We start from the raw sequence: 15,169 nt of genomic DNA, 5'->3' as shown, positions 1-15,169 counted from the left end.
AAGCGTCCCACCCGTGGTGCACTCCATCAACAGCAGGTGCATTTCAAGAGCGGCAAATTTGAATCCAAATAAATGTCAAAATTCAAATTTTTCAAACATACAACTATTTTACACCCTTTGAAAGATAAACATCTCCTTAATCTAACCACGTTTTACGATTTCAAAAAGGTTTTACGGCGAAAGCATACATTTAGAGAATGTTAGGACAGTACATTTACAAGAGTTGTGTGTAATGTTGTGCCAATTCAAAGACAGGCGTCACCAAAACCATAAAATCAGCTAAAATTATGCACTAACCTTTTACAATCTCCAACAGATGACACTCCTAGGACATTGTGTTAGACAATGCATGCATTTTTAGTTCTATCAAGTTCATATTTATATCCAAAAACAGCGTTTTACTGTGGCATTGATGTTCAGGAAATCGTTTCCCTCCAATAACCGGCATTCAAGTCAGCACCACAAATTAAATAATTAAAATTAGAAAACATTGGTAAAATATTATATTGTCATTTAAAGAATTATAGATTTACATCTCTTGAACGCAATCAACTTGCCAGATTTAAAAATAACCTTACTGGGAAATCACACTTTGCAATAATCTGAGCACTGCGCCCAGAAAAATACGCTGCGATACAGACTAGCCGCCATGTTGGGGAGATCTAAAATCGAAAATACTATGTAAATAATCCATTACCTTTGATTCTCTTCATCAGATGTCACTTCCAGGTATCACAGGTCCATAACGAATGTAGTTTTGTTCAAAAAAGCTCATCATTTATGTCCAAAAATCTCCGTCTTGTTAGCACATGATCTAAGCCCGCTGGACTTCACTTCATGAACGAGGGGAAAAAATATATTTACGTTCGTTCAAACATGTCAAACGTTGTATAGCATAAATCATTAGGGCCTTTTTTAACCAGAACATGAATAATATTCAAGGTGGACGAATGCATTCTCTTTTATAACGTATTGGAACGAGGGTACCCAACATGAACTTCGCGCGCCAGGTGTCTAATGGGCCATCATCGTTCCATGGCTCTTGTTCGGTCAGATCTCCCTCCAGAAGACTCAAAACACTTTGTAAAGGCTGGTGACATCTAGTGGAAGCAATAGGAAGTGCCACAATATTCCTCAGCCCCTGTGTTTTTCAATGGCATAGGTTTAAAGGTAATACAACACATCAGGTATCCACTTCCTGTCAGAAAATGTCTCAGGGTTTTGCCTGCCAAATGAGTTCTGTTATACTCACAGACACCATTCAAACAGTTTTAGAAACTTTAGAGTGTTTTCTATCCATATATAATAAGTATATGCATATTCTAGTTACTGGGTAGGATTAGTAACCAGATTAAATCGGGTACATTTTTTTATCCAGCCGTGCAAATACTGCCCCCTAGCCCTAACAGGTTAAAGTGTTTCTTATTATTAAATATTATAATGAACACTCACCACGCTGCGCTTTGGTCCCCTTCTTCAACAGACGATCGTTACAGAGTGGTCCCATGGTGTTTATCCTCTATGGGCTAGGTGGGACGCTTGCGTAATCCCGTGGCGCGATATTCAAATACCTCAAAAATGCTAAAACTTTTTTCAAACATATGACTATTTTACACCATTTTAAAGACAAGACTCTCGTTAATCTAATCACACTGTCCGATTTCAAAAAGGCTTTACAACGAAAGCAAAACATTAGATTATGTCAGCAGAGTACCCAGCCAGAAATAATCAGACACCCATTTTTCAAGCTAGCATATAATGTCACATAAACCCAAACCACAGCTAAATGCAGCACTAACCTTTGATGATCTTCATCAGATGACAACCCTAGGACATTATGTTATACAATACATGCATGTTTTGTTCAATCAAGTTCATATTTATATCAAAAACCAGCTTTTTACATTAGCATGTGACTTGCATGTGACTAGCATTCCCACCGAACACTGCCGGTGAATTTACTAAATTACTCATGATAAACGTTCACAAAAAACATAACAATTATTTTAAGAATTATAGATACAGAACTCCTCTATGCACTCGCTATGTCCGATTTTAAAATAGCTTTTCGGTGAAAGCACATTTTGCAATATTCTCAGTAGATAGCCCGGCATCACAGGGCTAGCTATTTAAACACCCAGCAAGTTTAGCACTCACCAAAGTCAGATTTACTATAAGAAAAATGTTATTACCTTTGCTGTTCTTCGTCAGAATGCACTCCCAGGACTCCTACTTCAATAACAAATGTTGGTTTGGTCCCAAATAATCCATCGTTATATCCAAATAGCGGCGTTTTGTTCTTGCGTTCAAGACACTATCCGAAAGGATAAATAAGGGTGACGAGCATGGCACATTTCGTGACAAGAAAATTCTAAATATTCCATTACCGTACTTCGAAGCATGTCAACCGCTGTTTAAAATCAATAATATTCCGACCGGGAAAGCGTGTATACGAGAAAAAAAAGCGTGTATACGAGAGAAAATAAAAACATCTCGTGCCCTCGTGCACGAGCCTGAGTCTCAGAGTACTCTGACCGGCCACTATCCAAACGCGATAATGTGTTTCAGCCTGGGGCTGCCTCGATATCATTCAGCTTTTTCCCGGGCTCTGAGAGCCTATGGGAGCCGTAGGAAGTGTCACGTTACAGCAAAGATCCTCAGTCTTCAATAAAAAGAGCCAAGATGAACAACAACTTGTCAGACAGGCCACTTCCTGCATGGAATCTTCTCAGGTTTTGGCCTGCCATATGAGTTCTGTTATACTCACAGACACCATTCAAACAGTTTTAGAAACTTAGGGTGTTTTCTATCCAAAGCCAATAATTATATGCATATTGTAGTTACTGGGCAGGAGTAGTAACCAGATTAAATCGGGTACGTTTTTTATCCGGCCGTGTCAATACTGCCCCCTAGCCCTAACAGGTTATACTAGCGTACTATTGTTTGTACAGATGAACGTGGTACCCAAGGATGAACGAGACTTGTGGAGGTCTACTATTTTTGGAGGTCTTGGCTGATTTCTTTTGATTTTCCCATGATGTCAAGATAAGAGGCACTGAGTTTGATGGTAGGCCTTGAAATACATCCTTAGGTACACCTCCAATTGACTCAAATTATGTCAATTAGCCTATCAGAAGCTTCTATAGCCATGACATTATTTTCTGGAATTTTCCACGCTGTTTAAAGGCACAGTCAACTTAGTGTATGTAAACTTCTGACCCACTGGAATTGTGATACAATGAGTGATAAGTGAAATAATCTGTAAACAATTGTTGGAAAAATTACTTGTGTCATGCACAAAGTAGACTTTCCAAAACTATAGTTTGTTAACAAGAAATTTGTGGAATGGTTGAAAAACAAGTTTTAATGACTCCAACCTAAGTGTATGTAAACTTCCGACTTCAACTGTATATTGGCTGTATATACACTGTATATATACACACACCACACTCCCACATGCCTTGTTTAATTATACTATAACACAGAGTTGTTATGAATCCCTCTATATAGCCCATGAAAATATATATATTTTTTTAAATGGCTGTCCCGGCCAAGTCTCTCAAAGTCATTGAGCCCATCCAATGTAAGTATTGGCAGTATGGGTTCCCTGTCCTCCTCATCCCTTTGGCGTTCTTGGTCCGGCGGAGCTCTTGCAGTTGCACTTATTGTGTGTACAAGTTTAGTCAGATACTCCACCTTGAGATGAAGCTCCCCCAGCTGTTTGAGGATGATCCTTTCAACTGCTGTCAGATGAAAACAGTTCAATTAGTACTAATCCTAAAACACAGCAGTTTTCTGATTTCAATAGAAAGACGAGGCCAAATATACCAGTGCAATTTGATGGGATAAGCCGTTGAGTGTTGGCAAGGTGAGATCTTGGACCTAGGGAAAGTTGAGGGCCAGGTTTGAGTACCATTGTGAGAAAGGGAGTACAGAGTGTCATTGTGATCTGCATTTTATTTATTAAACAGCTTACATTCAAGAGAGGCTTCCTCATGAAGTGCGGTTAAAGGGTCCTCCATGCATGGTCTCCTCCAAATGGGCATTGTGGCTTGAAGAGAAGAAAAATAATTAATTAATGTTGTTGATCACACTGTATTTGGACAAATCCCTAAATACTCTACGGTTAAGTGTACTCTAGGGTAAGCAAGTGGTTAGTCAGTTGGAAACCAAATCAAATTGTATTTGATTTATTTATTTTTTTAATAAACAGAGAGTAGCAGCAGCGTAAAAGAGGGAAGGTGGGGGGTGGACGATGCAAATAGTTCAGGTAGCCATTTGATTAGATGTTCAGGAGTCTTATGGCTTGGGGGTAGAAGCTGTTAAGAAGCCTTTTGGACCTAGGCTTGACGCTCCGGTACCACTTGCCAGGCGGTAGCAGAGAGAACAGTCTATGTCTAGGGTGGCTGGAGTCTGACATTTTTTAGTTCCTTCCTCTGACACCACCTGTTAAAGAGGTCTGGTGTAGCAGGAAGCTTGGCCCCAGTGATGTATTGGGCTTCAACTGTATGTAAATAAGGTATGTTTTAATTTTTGATATAATATTTGTATTCTAAAATCCTGTCAATGCTTTGTCATTATGGGGTATTTTATGTAGATTGACGAAAACATTATGTAATACATTTTAGAATAAGGCTATATGTCACGGGCGTCATATTGATTAGACCAAAATGCAGCGGGAATGTGTATACTCATCTTTTTATTTGGCAGAAAGAAGGAAAACCAAAACAAAACACACGTATACAAAAACAACGACGACAACAACAAACAGTCCTGTAAGGCATACAGCTATACACGAAACAACTACCCACAAATCCCATAGAAAAAACCCCCCTCTTAAATAGGACCTTCAATTAGAAGCAACGAGGAGCAGCTGCTTCCAATTGAAGGTCAACCCAATAAACACCACATAGAAATAGACATACTAGAACTAACATAGAAATAAACTACCATAGCCCAACAAACCCCGAAACACTCTAAACAAACACCCCTCTTAAATAAGAACATAGCCCAACAAACCCCGAAACACTCTAAACAAACACCCCCTGCCACGCCCTGACCAAACTACAATAACAAACAACCTCTTTTATTGATCAAGATGTGACACTATAACATAACAAAATGTGGAAAAAGTCAAGGGGTCTGAATACTTTCCGAATGCACTGTACGTTTGTGAATTCAGTAAGAAAGTAATCCCATTCATTTTGGATTGTTGGGATTTGTTGGAATCTTTTACAGTTTATAGATATCAAGGCATCAATGAAATAATCAATATTGACATTTTTACATTGTCTTAAATGAATACATTTGGGTGGTGCTTTTAGGTAGTTTCATTTTACAAACACAGTAGATTATGGAATGATCACTGAAGGATTAACACCTGGTAACAGAATAACTGTAACAGAATGACATCATGGGTCCCTGATCTGTACTACTTAGAAATGCATAATTATGCATGGCATTCTCTTTATGGTGATGTATTCTGAATAGGTACACAAAGGTAGAAAAATGTAATATTCTCCTTTGCATGGTTCGGTATTATTCTACGCACTGGCTATTATTCTACTGAGCCTTGCCCCCAAACAAGACCATATCTTGGTTGGTCCGGACCAGACCAATCACCGACAATTAATAAGCAATAATACACTCGAGGCAATGTGTTATGACATTTTTATCATGGCTGTGATGTGGTCATAACCATGAGGCGAAGCAGAGTGGCGTAGACCACCACAGCAATGATAAAAATGCACATGGCCTCGTGTATTATTGATTTTACAGAAAAAAAACTCGATTATTTCCAAACCATCAATTTTTCAACTAAACGTGATGCTACATTCACTAACACTGGTGGTCAAGTGACATTTATGCTTCTCTGGTCGTTAGTTCTTTTCGTATTGACTGCCATGCAAAGCAAAACTACTCAAACTTTAAAATCATCCAAGACGAGTTACAGGTGCTAAGACTAGTAGTTGTAGTGGGTTTCTAGGTAACAAGGTAAACGATGGCACTTTATATGAACGTGTGTACGTTGTCTAATATCATGAGCAGGAGAGGCTCTAACAATGGGAATTCCAAACCACTCGCTTAATAATCACAAGTCACAACCACAAGGTTGCCAGACAGTACAGTATAATTTGGTACAGTAGAATATCGTTTAGTACAGTACAGTGAACTACAGTACGGTAGAATACAGTAAATTATACTGTGTTCTACTTAAGTGTCTGCTACTATACTAATCTCTACCGTACAGAACTGTATTGTACTGACTTACAGTTGAAGTCGGAAGTTCACATACACTTAGGTTGGAGTCATTAAAACTCATTTTTCTACAACTCAACAGGTTTTAACAAGAAATTTGTGAAGGATAGGGGGCAGTATTTTCACGTTCGGATGAAAAACGTGCCCAAATTAAACTGCCTCCTACTCAGACTCAGAAGGTAGGATATGCATATAGATTTGGATAGAAAACACTCAAAAGTTTATAAAACTGTTTGAATGATGTCTGTGAGTATAACAGTACTCATATGCCAGGCAAAAACCTGAGACAAATCCAACCAGGAAGTGGGAAATCTGAGAATTGTAGTTCTTATTTTGAATCCCTATTGCAACTACAGTGTCTGTGGGGTCACGTTGCACTTCCTAAGGCTTCCATTGGCTGTCAACAGCCTTTAGAAACTTGTTTCATCCTTCTCCTGTTACTGGGCAGAAAATAGGAGCTCAGTCAATCAGTGGACTGCCTAAGGACAAAGGAATTGGTTATGCGCAAGCCCGCGAGCAAGCCGTTCCTTCTTTTTCTTTTTGAATGAATACGCTATTGTCCGGTTGGAATATTATCGACCTTTTATGTTAAAAAGACCCTAAGGATTGATTGTAAACAACGTTTGACATGTTTCTACGAATGGAAAATTTGGACTTTTCGTGTCTGGATTTACGCTCGCGCGTTATGCCTTTGGATAGAGGTATTTGGACATAAATATGGATTATTTCGAACAAAAACAACATTTCTTGTGGAAGTAGCAGTCCTGGGAGTGCATTCTGACGAAGGTCAGCAAAGGTAAGAGAATATTTCTAATACTAATTCTGAGTTTAGAGTGTCTGAATAGCTCACCGTGATGGCTGAGCTATGTACTCAGAATATTGAAAAATGTGCTTTCTCCATAAAGCTATTTTAAAATCTGACACAGCGGTTGCATCCAGGGGCAGTCTATCTATAATTCTTTAAATAGTTGTTATATATTTTGTCAACGTTTATGATGAGTATTTTTGTAAATTGATGTGCACATTCACTGGACGTTTTGGTGGGAATACATTTTCTGAACATCACGCGCCAATGTAAAATGCTGTTTTTGGATATAAGTATGAACTTTATCGAACAAAACATACATGTATTGTGTAACATAATTTCCTAGGAGTGTCATCTGATGAAGATCGTCAAAGGTTAGTGCTTCATTTAGATGTGTTTTGGGTTTTATTGACACATGTCCTTGCTTGGAAAATGGCTGTGTGATTATTTTTGTCTATGTACTCTCCTGACATAATCTAATGTTTTGCTTTCGCTGTAAAGCCTTTTTGAAATCGGACAATGTGGTTACATCAAGGAGAAGTGTATCTTTAAAATGGTGTAAAATAGTTGTATGTTTGAGAAAGTTGAATTATGACATTTTGTTGTTTTTGAATTTGCCGCCCTGATATTTCACTGGCTGTGTCCCGCAGGTGGGATGCTAGCGTCCCACCTAGCACATAGAAGTTAAAGCTTGGTCGCAAATGGGTCTTCCAAATGGACAATGACCCCAAGCATACTTCCAAAGTTGTGGCAAAATGGCTTAAGGACAACAAAGTCAAGGTATTGGAGTGGCCATCACAAAGCCCTGACCTCAATCCTATAGAAAATTTGTGGGCAGAACTGAAAAAGCTTGTGCGAGCAAAGAGGCCTTGAAACCTGACTCAGTTACACCAGCTCTGTCTGGACGAATGGGCCAAAATTCATCCAACTTATTGTGGGAAGCTTGTGGAAGACTACCCGAAACATTTGACCCAAGTTAAACAATTTATAGGCAATGCTACCAAATACTAATTGAGTGTATGTAAACTTCTGACCCACTGGGAATGTGATGAAGGAAATAAAATCTGAAATCATTCCCTACCATTATTCTCACATTTCACACTCTAAAAATAAAGTGGTGATCCTAACTGATCCTAACTGAACTAAGAATTTTTACTAGGATTAAATCTCAGGAATTGTGAAAAACTGAGTTTAAATGTATTTGGCTAAGGTGTACGCAATCTTCCAACTTCAACTGTATACTCTACTTTGTTGTACTTTTGTGCTGTCTAAACTTGTGTAACAGACTTGCATGCGGTAACACGAGACACATTTCCCCACTTCGAGGTACGCTTGATCCCGTTTGGTGGGTATGGTGATGTGTGGCCTGATTAATATGGGTGTGGTCATTAGAAATTGCAAAACGTTTTCAGCACATCATACACAATCTCAGGACGGGACGGTACAGAACGGTACTGTTGAATTGAACTCTCTACGCACATCTGGTCTAATCAGAATTTGCCCATCAAGAGAATTTCTTTGAATATCCCATGCCTTGCATTTGGCATACACCTAAAGATGGCCTCTTGGATTCGACACATCCATTGTCTCTTACCCTGAAGATGAAATTGACAACCATTAGGCAAATTGAAAGTATTTGTGGTTGTGTTAGGGATTAATGCTTTTACAACATGTTAGGTATGGAACCAAAAAAGCTGAAAAGTTTTGGTTAAATGTTTTCCAGATCTATGGATGGCCAAGCGAGGTGGGAGCACGCAATACCACAAACCTTCAGGAACAGGTTTGGTTGACCAAGGGTTGGAATCAGAGGGATGATGGTCGCTTCTTGAAGGAATGGAGAGAAGAGAGAGCGAGAAAAACACATGAATACATACAGAGAAAAATACCTACTGGAAGCAAGCCTATATCCTGCCAGTGATGATATTATTTTAGTTTAATGGAAATCATTATATGATATAGAGGACCAAGTGAAAGTATATGGAGCGGCAGGCAGGGCTCGTTTTGAATAACCCTTCTATATGTGCACTACACCCACTTACATTAGAAGACTACATGAATACAGAGGTTACATCCCAAATGGTACCATATTCCCTACATAGTAATCTACTTTAGACCAGCAACCTATAGACCCTTGTCAAAAACCGTGTACTATACGGAGAATAGGGTAGAAACATAGTAATCTGTAACGTTTCTCTTGTTGCACTGATGGATAACATTGTGTGAGCAGGAGACTCGTTGTCTCATCTGCTTGGGGTTTTCCCCACAAACTGAGACATTTCGATCGATCTCGTCGGAACCTAATGTAGCTATGGTTAGCTAGCTAGTTATTCAATGGAATTGAACGACGACAATATGAGCTTGTCATGCAGCCCTGCATGGTGAGTAAATTCAATACCTAGCAACAATAACTGTTCTCCAGTCCAAAATGTTAGATAGGTAACATTACCAATTTAGCTAGCAACCGTCCTTAATTTAACGTTACCATTACAACTCCATCAAATAGTTTGTTAGCTAGTTACCGCGTTAGATTAATTTGCAGCTATAGCTAAACTATAGCTATAGCTAACGCGTTACCGTTAGCTATAGGCGACCGAAGACACCGTAACGTTAGCTAGCTAGCTACAATAAATGATATAATGTTAGTCAGCATTTAAAAAAGTGTCTGCTCCAGCTGTGCCCTGGACCACCATATGTGAATTTATTGCCACCCATCTATAGTCAGAGCTTATTCTGTTAAGTGACCTAAACTGGGACATGCTTAACACCCCAGCCATTCTACAATCCAAGCTAGATGCCCTCAATCTCACACAAATTATCAATGAACCTACCAGGTACAACACCAAATCCGTAAACACGGGCACCCTCATAGATGACCCTCTAACCAACCTGCCCTCCAAATACACCTCTGCTGTCTTCAACCCGGATCTCAGAGATCACTGCCTCATTGCTTGCGTCCGTAATAGGTCTGCGGTCAAACAACCACCCCTCATCACTGTCAAACGCTCCCTAAAACACTTCAGCGAGCAGGCCTTTCTAATCGACCTGGCACGGGTATCCTGGAAGGATACTGACCTCATTCCGTCAGTAGAGGATGCCTGGTTATTCTTTAAAAGTGCTTTCCTCACCATCTTAAATAAGCATGCCCCATTCAATTTTTTAAACCAGGAACAGATATAGCCCTTGGTTCACTCCAGACCTGACTGCCCTTTACCAGCACAAAAACATCCTGTGGCGTTCTGCATTAGCATCGAATATCCACCGCAATATGCAACTTTTCAGGGAAGTTAGGAACCAATATACACAGGCAGTTATGAAAGCAAAGGCTAGCTTTTTCAAAAATAAATTTGCATCCTGTAGCACAAACTCCAAAGAGTTCTGGCATACTGTAAAGTCCATGGAGAATAAGAGCACCTCCTCCCAGCAGCCCACTGCACTGAGGCTAGGAAACACTGTCACCACTGATTAATCCACGAGAATTAATATCATCTCCAGACGAGCTTCAATAATATACAACTCTCCTTCCGTGGCCTCCAACTGCTAAAACTAAATGCATGCTTTTCAACCGATCGCTGCCCGCACCTGCCCGCCCGTCCAGCATCACTACTCTGGACGGTTCTGACTTAGAATACGTGGACAACTACAAATACCTAGTTGTCTGGTTAGACTGTAAACTCTCCTTCCAGACTCACATTAAGCATCTCCAATCCAAATTAAATCTAGAATCGGCTTCCTATTTAGCAACAAATCATCCTTCACTCATGCTGCCAAACATACCCTCGTAAAACTGACTATCCTACCGATCCTTGACTTTGGCGATATCATTTACAAAATAGCCTCCATCTTTACTCAGCAAATTGGATGCAGTCTATCACAGTGCCATCCGTTTTGTCACCAAAGCCCCATATACTACCCACCACTGTGACCTATATGATCTTGTTGGCTGGCCCTCGCTTCATATTCGTCGCCAAACCCATTGGCTCCAGGTCATCTATAAGTCTTTGCTAGGTAAAGCCCCGCCCTATCTCAGCTCACTGGTCAACATAGCAGCACCCACCCGTAGCACGTGCTCCAGCAGGTATATTTCACTGGTCACCCCCAAAACAAATACCAATTCCTTCCAGTTCTATGCTACCGATGACTGGAACAAATTGCAAAAATCACTGAAGTTGGAGACTCTTACCTCCCTCACTAACTTTAAGCACCAGCTGTCAGAGCAGCTCACAGATCACTGCACCTGTACATAGCCCATCTGTAAATCCAACTACCTCATCCCCATACTGTTATTTTTTTGCTCCTTTGCACCCCATTATCTCTACTTGCACATTTATTACTCCAGTGTTTAATTGCTAAATAGTCATTGTTTTGCCACTATGGCCTATTTATTGCCTTACCTCCCTTATCTTACCTCATTTTCACACACTGTATATAGACTTTTCTATTGTGTTATTGACTGTGTTTGTTTATTCCATGTGTAACTCTGTGTTGTTGTTTGTGTCGCACTGCTTCGCTTTATCTTGGCCAGGTCGCAGTTGTAAATGAGAACTTGTTCTCAACTGGCCTATCTGGTTAAAGCTGTAGAATAAAAAAAGTTAATTTCAGTGATAATTAGATGTAATAATAGATAATTACTTAATTTGACAGCTAACATTAGCTTCTTCAGCTTCAACAAGTAGATAACGTTACTGTCAACAGGCAAAACAATGTTCAAATAATTCTGAGCCTTGCCAGTGTGCACACGCTAGGCATAATTAATTTTCTATGATCCATGTAACGTTAGTTTCTCGCACTAGCTTTGATCATGGCTGTACTGATCTTTTTCTGATAGTCTTCTATTTACCTCTAGATAACAACCCTCAATTATTAATATTTCATTAATTTATTTTATTGGAATTATATTTATGGATCATTTGAAGTGGTGGCTGCATGCATACTGGGTCAGTTTGTAATTCAAGCCTATTTTGTAAAATTGCTTTATTAACCCTCGTCCAGAGCTCCTCATTTATTGATTACATTTCTTCCTCCATCAAATCCCCTAATGTAGGCCTATACCCTAATCCACTTATATATTATAGAGAACAACATCTTTGATGTCTGAATGTAGCCAACTGTTTACTGATTATTTCAAATCATTTAAAGCAATTTGGCAACATAGCATCTTTTAGTAATTTTAAGATTTGCATGAAAATTAAACAATGTTTACGAGTTAAATGTTCACTTCTCCAAAGTGTTAAAGCATTGTTATGAGACGCAATGTGGATGGATGATTCAATGATTTAATTTCACATTGCAAACTAATTTCTTCGGATTTCTCATCTTCTACACAGCGCACTAGAGGTGGCCACTTGGTTAATAATTGACACCTGCACTTGTATTAATTTATTTAAGCATAGGCTTTATACATACTTTCTGATAAAATGATTGCCAACCATGACACGAAAATGTTTCTGTCCATGTAAACATCTATACCTAAAAGATGTGAAACGTGCCCCCCGCAGGTGAGGAATGATTATGCATTGAGAGATGGCGGCTATTCAAGCACTGTGACACTCGTCTCAATTTCGACGTCTACACGATCTACAGCCGACTCTGACACTGAGCGACCATGTGACCGTGCAGCAAGCACGCATTTCGACCTACTATGCTCACAGCCGCCCTCCCGCCGACATTCTAAATGGAACATGATCTACTGACGATATACCGCTTTCAGGCCGACGTCGGCAATATGTATGTGTGCTGTCTGGGATGTTGTTTAATTCCTTTTCCTTATTTTCTGAATAACTAAGATGTAAATATTGTGTTGTTCCTGGAAGCTGTTGCCGTAGTGATAACCGAAAGATACCTGTGTTGTCCAATATACACAGGTATCTTTTGGTTATCACTACGGCAACACTTTGCTACTTGATATCTAGCAAACTCGTTCAAAACTGACACTCTCCCGAGCCTGTCTCATCTGGACAGCTGTGTTAACATTCACGCACAGCCTATCCTTGTGCCCACCGTCACAGCAGATGAATGAAATGCGTATTTCAATGAAAATAGTTCCAAAAATATGTTTTTCAAACAATTAACGTTATAATACAAATATAAAGAATACGTAGAGCACAAAGTGCTAACCACCCAGCTTTGGAGTAGTTAGGTCTATTTCCCTGCTTCTGAGAGGAGCGGGCTAGTAGATAGCTTAATTGCTAGAAGTCTATGGGTGAGATAACAATATACTACCTTCAACTTCCTTCAAACTGCATGCAAAGACATAAAAATGGTATCCATGGGTTTGTCGGACTCGGGGTAATTAAGAAATTACCCAAAATACTGAAGTATCCCTTTAAGGATATGGCAAAAACAAAGGGAAACAAACAAATGGAAAAGAGTATGAATTATTGATGTTGTTTGCCCATGTTCATATGAAGAGAGGATAATGAGTTTGGTGCCATTTCAGTGTTGACGACAAAGGAAAACAAGTGAAAGATTAGAAAACATACCAAGGAGTGATTTCTCACTTGAGTGACTGAAGACGCTCTCCGTGGCCTCAATCAATCAACACATTCACAGAGTGTTGATTCTCACAGCCATGAGCCAGAGTCATGTGCTGTTGTCATGTTTTCAGTCAACTGGTTACTCAGCACATGGATCATATTTGAGTCATTCATATTCACAAAAGCGTGCAGTGGAATTCTGTCAAGTTGGGAAGTATTGCTTAAGTACTTAATTATTTTAGATGGAATGTGAGAATTTTTGAAGAAACTGCATGTTTGCTTCACTGTGTTACGGATCCCTCCAGGAACTTTCATCATGCACACCTGTCCCCCATTCCCACTGATTAGTATTTGGATAGGATCTATTTTTCTCCATTTCCACCTGACTGATGTTCCCAAAGTAATCTGCCTGTTACTCAGGCCCAGAAGCCAGAACATGCATATAATTGGTAGCATTGGATAGAAGACACTTTGAAGTTTCTAGAAATGTTCAAATAATGTATGAGACTATAACACAATTGATATCCATTTTTGTTTTTTAGCTCCCAGGCTCTTATAATGGAAGCTATGGGTTCTATGTAATTCCAGCTCCCAGATTGCAATTCCTATGGCTTCCACTAGATATCAACAGTCTTTGTTCATTGTTTTAGGCTTGTTTCTTCGAAAACGAGCAAGAATTTGGAGTTTTTGTACAAAGAGTCCCAGTACAATAGCAGTCTGTTGGCGTGCAAGGAAGAGGATGCGCGCTTACTAATTTTATTTTTCTATTGAACATACTTCTTTCCGTATGAAATATTATAGTTTATTTACATTTTAGGATACCTGAGGATTAGACAGAAATGTAGTTTGACTTGTTTGAACAGGATTATTGAAATCGATGGCGCCAACTAAACTGACTTTTTGGGATTTATAAAGAAGGATTTTATCTAACAAAACGACCTTTCATGTTGTAGCTGGGACTCTTGGGATTGCAAACAGAGGAAGATTTTCAGAAGTAAGTGATTTATTTCAATCGCTATTTGTGATTTTATGAAGCCTGTGCTGGTTAAAAATTTTGATTTGGGGCGCCGTCCTCAAACGATCGCATGATATGCTTTTGCTGCAGTTAGATTAACAAGAATTTAAGCTTTTAAATGATAAGATACTTTTATGTATATGAATGTTTAATATTACGATGATTTATTTGAATTGCGCGCCCTCCAATTTCACCCAATGTTGTCGACAGGTGCGACTAGCGGGACACCTAGCCTTAAATATATGTGCCCTTTGGTTTCCATTGGGCTGCCGTTTATTGTTTCAATGTCCGTTGGTGCGTGTGAGTACCTGTGCTGTGTGTTTTGGGCTTTCGTGGCCTTGTGGATTGCGTAGATGATGATGGGTCTCGTCCCGTGTGTTAATCATTTGTTTGTACTCCTTTGTTTGGGTTTCAACCTTGTGTTTTTGTTTGGTCTTCATCCCCATGCCTTTACATGGCACGCTGTAATTTGGGCTAAATAAAATAAAATATTACGCATTCCTGCGCTTATCTCCCTATTCATTGTTACCAACGTAACACACTGGGCAAAACAAAGAAATGTTTGGTGGTGGCTGTGTGTGTGTATGAACTGCACACACAGGATATACCAAATATGTG

The sequence above is a fragment of the Salmo salar genome, chromosome ssa19, assembly GCF_905237065.1.
Source record: "Salmo salar chromosome ssa19, Ssal_v3.1, whole genome shotgun sequence".
Lineage (NCBI taxonomy): Eukaryota > Metazoa > Chordata > Actinopteri > Salmoniformes > Salmonidae > Salmo > Salmo salar.
This window is presented reverse-complemented; position numbering follows the sequence as displayed.